At 42.7% G+C, this 14,713-nt stretch overlaps 1 protein-coding gene across 1 annotated transcript in view; it reads right to left on the reverse strand.

Moving 5' to 3' along the window:
- The window catches only part of POC1A (POC1 centriolar protein A), a 1,972,436-nt gene that overhangs the window by 1,802,108 nt on the left and 155,615 nt on the right, over nt 1-14,713 (reverse strand). The window lies entirely within an intron of this gene.

Raw genomic sequence — 14,713 nt, forward strand, 5'->3', positions numbered from 1 at the left:
ACTCCAACTCTACTCAGTCGCATATCGCTTACTCCGAGGTGATCTCGGTCTGACATACAAAGCTATATCAAACCCAGAATTTATGGGCATGCTCAATTTAAAAAAATCCCAATCTCTCCGAGCTACATGCTCTAGGGACCTAAACCTCACCACAATAATAAATAGGACATATTGGAGGGATAGATTCTTGACCCAGAGACTTCCCATGCTCTGGAACAAAATTCCCATCTACATTAAGAACAACTCATCATTAGCACTCTTCAAGAAAAACATTGATGAGTGGATGGGTAAGTAGGAAATTCACCCCTAGGATCACTTCTGTGGCTCTACTCGATAGAGGACAGGAATTTAATCTGCATGGGTGGCAAAAGCCAAGACACGTCCAGCTAGGCTTACTTATGCCCTAGGGCTGATAGCCTAGTACCTACATATGAACCTATAATGTTATAACAGTGGCACTGGGGGCTGACGAATGTATGCACTAATGTTATAACAGTAGGACTAGGGGGCTGACAAATCTAATGTCATAAAAGTAGGACTGGGGCTGACAAATGTACACACTAATGTTATAACAGTAGGATTGGGGACTGACAATGTACACACTAATGTTATAACAGTAGGACTGGGGGCTGACCAATGTACACACTAATGTTATAACAGTAGGATTAGGGGCTGACAAATGTACGCACTAATGTTATAACAGTAGGACTAGGGGCTGACAAATGTACGCACTAATGTTATAACAGTAGGATTGGGGACTGACAATGTACACACTAATGTTATAACAGTAGGATTGGGGACTGACAATGTACACACTAATGTTATAACAGTAGGACTGGGGGCTGACCAATGTACACACTAATGTTATAACAGTAGGACTAGGGGCTGACAAATGTACGCACTAATGTTATAACAGTAGGACTAGGGGCTGACAAATGTACGCACTAATGTTATAACAGCAGGACTAGGGGCTGACAAATGTACGCACTAATGTTATAACAGTAGGATTAGAGGCTGACAAATGTATGCACTAATGTTATAGCTCTAATAGCACTAATGTTATAGCACTAATGTTATAACTTGTAGTTCATTGGCCATTTTGGGTCATTTCCTGCTTTTTCCAGCCCCCTGCTATAAATCACGCTTTAGAACACTTTAGCGCGGAGTTGCCACAGGAGCACACAAGAGCAGCGGCGGTTAATCAAGGTTAAACTATTCGGGCTACCTAAAGTTCACTCTTCATTTTTTCCCTTAGAACAGCTCTTCTTGAACTGTACTGCCTATCTAACCAGCCTATTCTCTAACTAAAAAGTTCAACTCTACTTGATTCCTAAGTAGACTATTCTCCATCTGTAAAGCCTAGCACTTGCTCCTAAAGTACTTTTTACTCTGATATAGCACTTTTATTATACATAGTACCCCACCGGCCAAAAAACACCACATCCCCCAAAGTCATTTTTTTTTTCAAACTCATCTACATAAAGTTTTTGCCTATTCCTTCTAGCATGGCGAGGGATCAGTTGCTAGTGTCCTCTCCTGCTCAGCTGGTGAATCTGGGAATATTGAGGCAATGTTACAATTGCCTCATGTACACTGACAACCCTCTCCTTCTCCCACAAAACACAAATACATGCGAGAGATGCAAATATATAGCCAAACTGGAGGCTGAGCTCTCTCAACATAGGACTGGCAAGACCAGACAGGAGGAGAAGGTAACCACACACACCATAAACCCAGTCTCACATAGCACTATCACAACTTCAAATCATACACATAAACACACAAAGACATACTTGGAGGCTCTGATCAAAAACCTACCAAAACAGCAGAGGCCACCAAAGCAGACACCCAAACAACTGCCTCCACAGGGCACAGCACATGCAACACATAGACCACAGAGTCAGTGTGCCAAACAGTCACAGCCCTTAAGGCCAAACACAATGCCAGACACACTCGTCATTGGTGACTCCATAGTCAGACACACTGACGTCCCGCTCACCAGATTGAGTAAGGAGAAGGTCACAGTAAGCTGCCTATCGGGTGCTAGAATCCGCCACATAACGCAAGCACTCAGGTCACTCAACTGCAGGTACAAGTATGACTCAGTCATTGTCCATGCTGGTGTGAATGAACTGAGACGTACCTCCCTGGACTACATGAAAAGAGACATAGAGGAGCTCTCTGATTATGTAGCCCAGGCAGGTATGACCCTGACCTTGAGCAGTATCCTACCTTCACCAAGAATGATGCCACAATACGAAGACAAGATGATCAGCTTTAATAATTGGCTTAAACTATGGTGTCATTCAAAGGGGATCCAATGTCTGTCTGCCTGGGATGATATGCTGGACAAGCCACGCTGCTTCGCAAGGGATGGCTTGTACCGGTCACCCCTGGTCTTCCGGATTTTGGCAAAGGCTCTTGCCACCCCCATTGTGCCTTTTTTAGGCAGGGCTCAAATTCTAAACCTACCACCCTAGAACACAAAAAAGGAAAAAAACTAAGGGTAATGCTGCTCAATGCCAGAAGTCTCAACCTCAAGATGCACGCACTCGAAGCCCTTCTCAGTATGGAGAACATCGATGTCTGTGCTGTGACTGAAACCTGGTTCAAGGCTCCTGAGAGCACCCCGGCACTATCAGGTTTTACCTCATATCATGCGTTCCGGCCCCAAAATCCGGACAACACCAAGAAAGGAGGGGGGGTGTCCATATTCATCAAGGACACCCTCACCTCAAGGTTGGTGGCAACGCACGATGCATCGGAAACCATCCAGGTGCAATTAACCGTAGGCAAGACTGCTCTGCAGTTTGTAGCCTGTTACAGGCCACCCTCTCAAACTCAGGAACCTCACACAGCTTTCCTGAAAACACCGGAGGGGATAAATATATCTCCAAACACCATCATACTGGGTGATTTCAACTATCCAAATATAGACTGGGATCACTACTCAAGCCCCAACACTCTAGCCGAAAGGTTCCTAGAGTTCATAAACTCAAATGCCATGGAAAAACTGGTCACCATCCCCACAAGAGGAGAAAACATACTGGATCTCATCATCACAAACATGGGGTCACAATGTTCAACACCAGAGGTATACCCATCATTGGTGAGATCAGATCATAAACTAATCTCACTGGAAGTCCACATCCCGCCCCCACCCCAGATAAAAAAGACCACAGTGAAGAACTTCTCAAAAGCCGACTTCACACTCCTAAAGACTGGTGTGGTCTCTTTCAAGGCCCCCGAGCCAGCGGAAACCATTACTCAAACCGCTGAATCACTTACAAATGCCTTCTACCAGCACCTCCAGGACTGCATGGATCAGGCAATCCCAAACAAAACAAAGACTCTTTGTACCAAAGGCAAGCGTCCAGTCTGGTGGACCCCAGCCATAAACAAGCTTTACAACAAAAGGAAAAAGCTACTACAAGATAGAGCAAAATCCGTAAAAGGGAAGACACCCTTGATCATTATAAGTAAAAAACTGAGATCTCTCATAAAAGCATCCAAGGCAAATTTTGAGAGAAAAATCGCTAAGGACTCAAAAGACAATCATAAGGCCTTTTTTAGCTATGTTAGAAACCTGGGAGGAAACTCCCAGATATGCTCAGAATTAGTGCAAAATGATGTAAAAATCACGGAACCTACAGACATTGCCAACATACTGGCTGACAGGTTCAGTGCAAATTTCTCCCCCCCCTCTCCCACAAAAGGAGAGATATCTATACCAGAGGACTATAGCCCCCAAACATCTCAAATGCTCAGGTGAGAACTGCTCTCTCCAAGGCGAAAAACACAGCATCCATGGGACCAGATGGTGTCCCTGGTTGCGTGCTCCACGAACTCAATGAGGAATTAAACCCGCAGTTAGGGCAACTGTTTAATCTTAGTCTCACCTCAGGATACGTACCCAAGGAGTGGTGTACGGCAACGGTGGTCCCACTTCACAAAGGAGGTGCCTCCACTGACCCCGGAAACTACCGTCCCATCAGCTTTACAAGCCTGGTCTGCAAAGCTATGGAGAGTATCATAATGGAACTCATAAATAAAGACATAGGGGACTTGCAGACGTTGGATCCAACCCAGTTTGGCTTTGTCAAGGGCAGATCATGCCTTTTAAACTTGGTTGACTTTTTCGAAACAGTCACCAAGGCCATTGACGTGGGCAAGGCAGTCCACACAGCCTACCTTGACCTGGCAAAGGCTTTCGACACAATACCCCACTTGGGTATCATTGAAAAACTCACCAGCTTAAACGTAAACCCATACGTCACAAGATGGGTTGCAAACTGGCTAAGTGACAGAACCCACAGGGTCAGAGTTGCTGGCGCCATGTCAGACTCCAAGCCTATCACAAGTGGTGTGCCACAGGGCTCAGTCCTGGGCCCACTCTTGTTCGGCATCTACTTTTCAGAAGTACAGGCAAACACAGGAGGATTATGGCTGACAAAGTTTGCAGATGACTGCAAACTGGGCACCATAGTTGAAAACCCATCTGACACAGACATCCTTCAGAAGGGTCTCATAGAAACGGATAAGTGGTGCCAGAGCCATGGCCTAAAGTTAAATGCCAAAAAATGCATAGTCATTCCCTTCGGGAAAAACAAGGTTACCCCTAGTTACCATATAGGTGGCAATCCACTAAGCACAGAAGAGGTTATCAGGGATCTGGGGAGCCAGGTTGACACTCATGTTGCCAAAGTAGTTAGGAAGACCTTCTACAGTGCCCACCTGATCATGAAGGGATTCACATCTAGATCAAAGGAGGTCATCGTTCCCCTGTACTCATCACTCATCAGACCAATGATTGAATACAATGCCCCATTCGGAATGTATCTGACCAGACACCTGCAGCAATTGGAAAGGCCCCAAAAGTTCCTCACTAAAAGGATAAAGGGTCTCAAAAATATGTCTTATGCTGCCCGACTGAAGGAACTCCGGCTCTATTCAGTCGCTTACCGTCTGCTCAGAGGTGACCTGTGCCTGACATACAAGGCCATGTCCAACCCGGAATTAATGAACATGCTTCACCTCAAAAAATCCAAATCCATCAGAACTACAAGGGCAAGAGACTTAAACCTCGACACGGTTATTAATAGGACGTGCTGGAGGGACAGATTCATCACCCAGAGACTCCCTATGCTGTGGAACAAAATCCCGGTTCATGTGAGGCAGAGCACCTCGCTGGCCTTGTTCAAGAGAAATCTCGACCAATGGATGGGAGATCGCATGTATACCCCAGGGATAACCTCAGTGTCACTGCTTGACAGAGGCACAGCAAAATAATGGGCATAGTATCCTTCAAACTAAAGGGGTGGTGAAAGCCACAAAACTCTGGGCTAGGCTTATAAATGCCCTAGGGCAGATAGCCTAGTATGAACCTATGAACCTATAACAGAAGGACTAGGGGGATGACCAATGCAGATATTCATGTTATAACACAGCAGGATTGGGGACTGACCAATGTGCCCATTAATGTTATAACAAAGTAGGACTGGGGACTGACCAATGTGCCCATCAATGTTATAACAAAGTAGGACCAGGGACTGAATAATGTGTATATTACTTTTATAACACAGTAGGACTGGGGACTGGGCAATGTGCCCATTAACATAATAATAAGTAGGACTGGGGACTGACCAATGTGCCCATCAATGTTATAACAAAGTAGGACCAGGGACCGAATAATGTGTGTATTACTTTTATAACACAGTAGGACTGGGGACTGGGCAATGTGCCCATTAACATAATAATAAGTAGGACTGGGGACTGACCAATGTGCCCATTAATGTTATAACACAGTTGGGCTGAGGAATGAACAATTTATGTATTAATGTTATAATACTGATAATTTTTTGTGACTTACGGATCCGACCACAAGCTAATCACCCTAGACATCCACATCCAGCCCCCACCCCCCATTAGGGAAACCACAGTAAAAAATTCTCCAAAGCCAACCTCATGCTTCTTAAGACAGAAGTGGCAAACGTCACGACACCCATGCAGATGGACAGTAGAGGTACGACTGCTGAATCCTACACAAATACACTTTATAAGCACTTACACGAGTGCATGGATCGTGCAATCCCTAATAGAACCAAGATGCTATCCTCCAAAAAAAGGCAGCCAATTTGGTGGTCCCCTGCTATAAACAAACTCTACAAACGGAAGAAAGAAACTGTTGCAAAAAAAAAAGAGTAAAATCCCATGATTGGAGGAACTCCCTGGTCAGCCTCAGTAAGAAGCCGAGATCCCTCATAAAATCCTCCAAAGCAAGTTAAACAAAATTACCACCGAGTCTAAAGACAACCACAAAGCATTCTATAGCTATGTCAAGAATCTCAATGGCAACACTCAGATCTGCTCAGAACTACAGCACAATGGCATTAAATATACGAACCAACTGATATTGCCAACATCCTGGCAGATAGATTCAGTGCTAACTTCACCCCCCCACCCCCTAAAGGGCCCAGCTCTATAACGGAAGAATGCAAAGTTCCTGTATTCACGGCTGCACAGGTAAGAAACACACTCTTCAAAGCCAAGAACACAGCATCCATGGGACCTGACAACATCCCAGGATGTGTTCTACATGAACTACAGAATGAACTGGCACCCCACCTAAGTACCATGTTCAATCACAGCCTTACATCAGGCTTTGTGCCCACTGAATGGCACACACCGACAATTATTCCACTCCACAAAGGGGAAGCCACCATGGACCCCGGGAACTACTGCCCCATTAGCCTGACAAGCCTGGTCTGCAAGGCTATGGAACGTATCATCATGGAACTTACAATGACATTGGTAATCTCCAAACTATGGACCCCACCCACCTCGGGTTTGTGAAAGGCAGATCATGTCTCCTAAACCTGATAGACTTCTTAGAAGCAGTCACCAAAGCTGTAGATGAGGGTAAAGTGGTTCACACAGCCTATCTAGATCTCGCCAAGGCTTTCGACACCATCCCCCACTCTGGAATTATAGAATAACTCACTAAACTAGGTATAAATCCCAATGTCACAAGATGGGTTGCCAACTGGCTCACTGACAGAACCCACACTGTGAAAGCAGCAGACTTCAAATCTGACTTCAGACCAGTGACAAGTGGAGTACCACAGGGTTCAGTCCTGGGTCCTCTCCTGTTTGTTATCTACTTCTCTGAAGTACAGGCTAACGCAGAAGGTCTTTGGCTAATGAAGTTCGCAGATGACTGCAAACTAGGAGCCATAATCAAAACTCCTAACGATGTGGACATCTTACAAAAGGGCCTCACTGAGACAGATGCCTGGTGTCAAAGCCATGGCCTCAAGCTCAGTGCCAAGAAGTGCATCATCATCCCTTTCGGTAAAAACTTTGTACCCATGAACTACCACATAGGTGGTAGTCTACTTAACACCGAAAGTGTGATAAGAGACCTTGGGACACAGGTGGACAGTAGTCTCTCCTTTGATAATCACACTGCCACAGTAGTCAGGAAATCCTTCTACGTGGCACACCTCATCACAAAAGGTTTCTCATCCAGGAAAAAAAAAAAAAAAAAGAGGTCATTGTTCCCCTCTACTCACCACTAATTAGACCCATTAGAGAATACAGCAACCCTTTTGGTATGTATTTCACAAGACATCTACAACAACTGGAAAGGCCGCAGAAATACCTCACAAAGAGGATTACTGGCCTCAAACAGATGCCCTATGCAGACTGTCTCAAAAACTCCAGCTTTACTCCATCGCATATCACCTGCTCAGAGGCGATCTCTGCCTAACATACAAAGCTATGTCAAACCCAGAGCTGTTGGACATGCTCCACTTAAAGAAATCCCAATCCCTCCGAGCTACATGCTCTAGGGACCTAAACCTTCTCACCACAATAAACAGAATATGCTGGAGGGATAGATTCCTGTCCCACAGACTTCCCATACTCTGGAATAAGCTACTTATCTATATCAAACAAAGCTCCTCATTAGCACTCAAAAAATCTTGATGACTGGATGGGAGATAGGAAATTCACCCCTGGATCACTTCTGTGGATCTGCTCGACAGGGGCACAGGAAAATAAATTTATTGGGTGGTGAAAGCCAGGATACCTTTTTGGTTAGGGCTTATATAGGCCCTAGGGCCAATAGCCTAGTACCTACCTATGAACAAAGTGATGGTAAGCCAACAAAGATTATGTTATAGGTTCATAGATAAGTACTAAGCTAAATGCACTTGTGGACCATTTTAAGCCTAGCAAATTTCCTTTCCAAAGGTTAGAATCAAATCCTATTCCTCATGCATGTGAGATAAACACCTTAAAAATTATACCAATTCCCCAAACGACTAATGTACGCATTAATGTTGTAACACAGTACGACTGGGGACTGACCAATTTGTGCATTAATGTTATAACACAGTAGAAATGGGGACTGACCAATGTATGCATTAGTGCTATAACACAAGTAGGACTGGGGACTGAGCAATTTGTGCATTAGTGTTATAACACAGTAGGATTGGTGACTGACCAATCTCTGCATTAGTGTCATAACACAGTAGGACTGGGGACTGACCAATCTATGCATTAGTGTTATAACACAACAGGACTGGGGACTGACCAATCTATGCATTAGTGTTATAACACAGTAGGACTGGGGACTGACCAATGTGCCCATTAATGTTATAACACAGTAGAAATGGGGACTGACCAATGTGTGCATTAGTGTTATAACACAGCAGGACTGGGGACTGACCAATCTATGCATTAGTGTTATAACACAGCAGGACTGGGGACTGACCAATCTATGCATTAGTGTTATAACACAGCAGGACTGGGGACTGACCAATCTATGCATTAGTGTTATAACACAGCAGGACTGGGGACTGACCAATCTATGCATTAGTGTCATAACACAGTAGGACTGGGGACTGACCAATCTATGCATTAGTGTTATAACACAGTAGGACTGGGGACTGACCAATCTATGCATTAGTGTTATAACACAGTAGGACTGGGGACTGACCAATCTATGCATTAGTGTTATAACACAGTAGGACTGGGGACTGACCAATCTATGCATTAGTGTTATAACACAGCAGGACTGGGGACTGACCAATCTATGCATTAGTGTTATAACACAGCAGGACTGGGGACTGACCAATCTATGCATTAGTGTTATAACACAGCAGGACTGGGGACTGACCAATCTATGCATTAGTGTTATAACACAGTAGGACTGGGGACTGACCAATCTATGCATTAGTGTTATAACACAGTAGGACTGGGGACTGACCAATCTATGCATTAGTGTTATAACACAGTAGGACTGGAGACTGACCAATCTATGCATTAGTGTTATAACACAGTAGGACTGGAGACTGACCAATCTATGCATTAGTGTTATAACACAGCAGGACTGGGGACTGACCAATCTATGCATTAGTGTTATAACACAGCAGGACTGGGGACTGACCAATCTATGCATTAGTGTTATAACACAGCAGGACTGGGGACTGACCAATCTATGCATTAGTGTTATAACACAGCAGGACTGGGGACTGACCAATCTATGCATTAGTGTTATAACACAGTAGGACTGGGGACTGACCAATCTATGCATTAGTGTTATAACACAGTAGGACTGGGGACTGACCAATCTATGCATTAGTGTTATAACACAGTAGGACTGGGGACTGACCAATCTATGCATTAGTGTTATAACACAGCAGGACTGGGGACTGACCAATCTATGCATTAGTGTTATAACACAGCAGGACTGGGGACTGACCAATCTATGCATTAGTGTTATAACACAGCAGGACTGGGGACTGACCAATCTATGCATTAGTGTTATAACACAGTAGGACTGGGGACTGACCAATCTATGCATTAGTGTTATAACACAGCAGGACTGGGGACTGACCAATCTATGCATTAGTGTTATAACACAGTAGGACTGGGGACTGACCAATCTATGCATTAGTGTTATAACACAGCAGGACTGGGGACTGACCAATGTGCCCATTAATGTTATAATACGGATGTTCCTTTTGTGACTTGCAATGTGATGGAAAGACTGCAAAGAGTATAAATTCAAATGCAAGTACTAGGCTAGCTGCCCTTGTGAACTATTTTACACTTACCCAATTTCCCTATGTCAGAATTGGACACTTTGCTGTGAGGCACACCTTAATGATTATGCCAACCCCCAACATGGGGTGTTGTGGTTATATAGTCGTGACATTTCCAAGAATCTGAGAGAAGAACAGCAACAGTAATCATCATTTTAAATCACACACTCTCACTCACACTCACTCACACTCACTCACACTCACTCACACTCACTCACACTCACTCACACTCACTCACTCACACTCGCACGCCCACTCACACACACACACGCACGCACTCACGCTCACGCACGCACTCACACACGCACTGTAAACACACACACACTAAAGTGCGTGCATATTGGCGCCAGCACGGTTTTTCAAAGCATCCACAACTAAATCCATTTAATTACTAGGAGATGGACTAAAGTCTCTTTTACTGGACCAACTATCCCATGGTGTTCTGGTTTCTGACATCTTTTAACAACAGTGCTCTCCTCTTCCATGTATACAAAGATTTGGCGGACATCTTATAAATTCTTCGGGGAAACATTAAATTACATTTCTTGGACCTGAATAGAAAAACTACACTGGGTATTACGTTTGCAAAGTTCTCTTATTGTGTGGCTAATTTATTTTTCTCCATGTTGAAAGCCTGATTATTACAAAAAGAGCTATGCAGATGCACAGTATCAGTTAAAGTAGCTCTGTCCCACAAGAGGATTACTTAAACCCCAGAAATGTTAATACAGTACTGAAGATCAACAGTAAGGCCCCAAACCTACCAGCAATACTAAAAGTACTGAGGATCAACATCTGTAAGGCCCCAAACATACCAGCAAAACTAAAAGTACTGAGGATCAACATCTGTAAGGCCCCAAACCTACCAGCAAAACTAAGAAATTACTGAAGATCAAAGTCTGTACAACCCAAACCTACCAGCAATGCTAATAAAACACTAAAGATCTAGGTTTGTAAGGCCCCAAACCTACCAGCAATACAAATACAGTACTAAGGATCAACGTCTGTAGGGCCCCAAACCTACCAGCAATACTCAGCAAAACTAAGAAATTACTGAAGCTCAAAGTCTGTACAACCCAAACCTACCAGCAATGCTAATAAAACACTAACGATCTAGGTTTGTAAGGCCCCAAACCTACCAGCAATACAAATACAGTACTAAGGATCAACATCTGTAAGGCCCCAAACCTACCAGCAATACTAAAAGTACTGAGGATCAACGTCTGTAAGGCCCCAAACCTACCAGCAAAACTAAGAAATTACTGAAGATCAAAATCTGTACAACCCAAACCTACCAGCAATGCTAATAAAACATTAACGATTTAAGTTTGTAAGGCCCCTAACCTACCAGCAATACTAAAAGTACTGAGGATCAACATCTGTAAGGCCCCAAATCTACCAGCAATATTAAAAGTACTGAGGATCAACGTCTGTAAGGCCCCAAACCTACCAGCAATACTAAAAGTACTGAGGATCAACATCTGTAAGGCCCCAAACCTACCAGTAAAACTAAGAAATTACTGAAGATCAAAGTCTGTACAACCCAAACCTACCAGCAATGCTAATAAAACACTAACGATCTAAGTTTGTAAGGCCCCAAACCTACCAGCAATACAAATACAGTACTGAGGATCAACACCTGTAAGGCCCCAAACCTACCAGCAATACTAAAAGTACTGAGGATCAACGTCTGTAAGGCCCCAAACCTACCAGCAAAACTAAGAAATTACTGAAGATCAAAGTCTGTACATCCCAAACCTACCAGCAATGCTAATAAAACACTAACAATCTAAGTTTGTAAGGCCCCAAACCTACCAGCAATACAAATACAGTACTGAGGATCAACATCTGTAAGGCCCCAAACCTACCAGCAATACTAAAAGTACTGAGGATCAACATCTGTAAGGCCCCAAACCTACCAGCAAAACTAAGAAATTACTGAAGATCAAAGTCTGTACAACCCAAACCTACCAGCAATGCTAACAAAACACTAACGATCTAAGTTTGTAAGGCCCCAAACCTACCAGCAATACTAAAAGTACTGAGGATCAACATCTGTAAGGCCCCAAACCTACCAGCAATACTAAAAGTACTGAGGATCAACGTCTGTAAGGCCCCAAACCTACCAGCAAAACTAAGAAATTACTGAAGATCAAAGTCTGTACAATCCAAACCTACCAGCAATGCTAATAAAACACTAACGATCTAAGTTTGTAAGGCCCCAAACCTACCAGCAATACAAATACAGTACTGAGGATCAATGTCTGTAAGGCCCCAAACCTACCAGCAATACTAAAAGTACTGAGGATCAACGTCTGTAAGGTCCCAAACCTACCAGCAATACTAAAAGTACTGAGGATCAACGTCTGTAAGGTCCCAAACCTACCAGCAATACTAAAAGTACTGAGGATCAACATCTGTAAGGCCCCAAACCTACCAGCAAAACTAAGAAATTACTGAAGATCAAAGTCTGTACAACCCAAACCTACCAGCAATGCTAATATAACACTAACGGTCTAAGTTTGTAAGGCCCCAAACCTACCAGCAATACAAATACAGTACTGAGGATCAACGTCTGTAAGGCCCCAAACCTACCAGCAATACTAAAAGTACTGAGGGTCAACATCTGTAAGGCCCCAAACCTACCAGCAAAACTAAGAAATTACTGAAGATCAAAGTCTGTACAACCCAAACCTACCAGCAATGGTAATAAAATACTAACGATCTAAGTTTGTAATGCCCCAAACCTACCAGCAAATACAAATACAGTACTGAGGATCAACATCTGTAAGGCCCCAAACCTACCAGCAATACTAAAAGTACTGAGGATAAACATCTGTAAGGCTCCAAACCTACCAGCAAAACTAAGAAATTACTGAAGATCAAAGTCTGTACAACCCAAACCTACCAGCAATGCTAATAAAACACTAACGTTCTAAGTTTGTAAGGCCCCAAACCTACCAGCAATACAAATACAGTACTGAGGATCAACATCTGTAAGGCCCCAAACCTACCAGCAATACAAATACAGTACTGAAGAATAACTTAAGGCCCCAGACACAAATCAAATGGCACACATTACCTTAGTTACCAACACACAGATTGGACAGCCCAATTTAAGAGAGATAAATTAGCTTTATGTCTTAAAAATAATTGTAGCTATTCAAACACAGTAGTAAGTAACACAAGCAGGACTACCCATCACGATGCCCAGCATCTGTATGCAACAGAGGTGATCCCTCAGTATAGACTATTACATCCTGATATTAACAAAGACCAACAAATAAATATATATGATTTTATTGTTTGAAATACAAAGTCATTTATTATGTAACAGAGAAGCAAACAGATGCAGATTACCCCTGTACAGTTGCCCACCCAGGCACCAGATGTGTCGAAATGTAACCTTGTTATAAGGCTTCAGCTATGGTTAGCAATAGTGCCATTAGCTTCACGTAGAGCCCAGACAGCAAAGGTCCAAGACCAGAGATAAATGTATTTATGAGTAAAGCATGTATGTGTGCATATATATATATATATGTATATATATATATATATATATATATATATATATATATATATATATATATATATATATATATATATATACACACACACACACACACACACACACACACACACACACACACACACACACACATGTTTACAATCATGTTGCCAACATTGGCAATGTTGAACACCAATAATGCAGAAGTGCAAATTTCGCCCCATCTCGACTCATGTTAGCGGCTCGTCCCTAAATTACATTCGATTTGTAATTCAGCGTTACTGGATTTTGACACAGTCAGTTCTCACTATCATGGGTCAATGATACCATCATTCGACAGAGTCCGTCTCAACAACATGATGATAAAATATGTGTATGTATATATATATATATATATATATATATATATATATATATATATATATATATATATTTATATTCACTCACACACACACACACACACTATTCAAAAACACAAAAACAGATAAGGATTGTGTAGTTAGAATTAATGCAATGTTTTCAAAATTACCCCAAATGCCTTACAACAGACCTCATAGTTGTTAAATGAGAGGAAAGTTCCCCAATAGGGCATGAGTAATTATGGAGTTTCACTAAACATGAGATAATACGGTACTCATTTCCTGCCCTTAAGCATATACATTGTAGCAAATGCTCAAGGATAAATATAACGTTCCATGTAAAAGGACTACATCACATACAAAATCCATTCTTGGTGTTTAGACTATTGCCCCATGCTGCATCAAGGAGAAATGTCAGGTCTTAAGCCACAAGATTGTTACAGTCATTAAGAAGACTAAACAAAACACACTACTGTTTTAAAAAAAACATTCATCAGCTGCTAAGATTCAGGTTTATGTTGAGTTATCAGCACCAAATAACTTGAGATTCCATAATGAAAAACAGGCAAAAAAAAAAAATACTACAGAGCACAGTACTGTTCAAACCCAAACAGCTAAACCGGTGCCATAGCTCTCAACACTACCACTTTTGACAGTACATATTTGTACAGCTTTGTTGGAAAGACTGTCACAAAAGCCCCCTCCCATGCAAGATTTGTTTTCATGCTGAAGCTTTT

The sequence above is a fragment of the Protopterus annectens genome, chromosome 7.part1 (genome assembly GCF_019279795.1).
Source record: "Protopterus annectens isolate FY-2018-M chromosome 7.part1, PAN1.0, whole genome shotgun sequence".
NCBI lineage: Eukaryota > Metazoa > Chordata > Ceratodontiformes > Protopteridae > Protopterus > Protopterus annectens.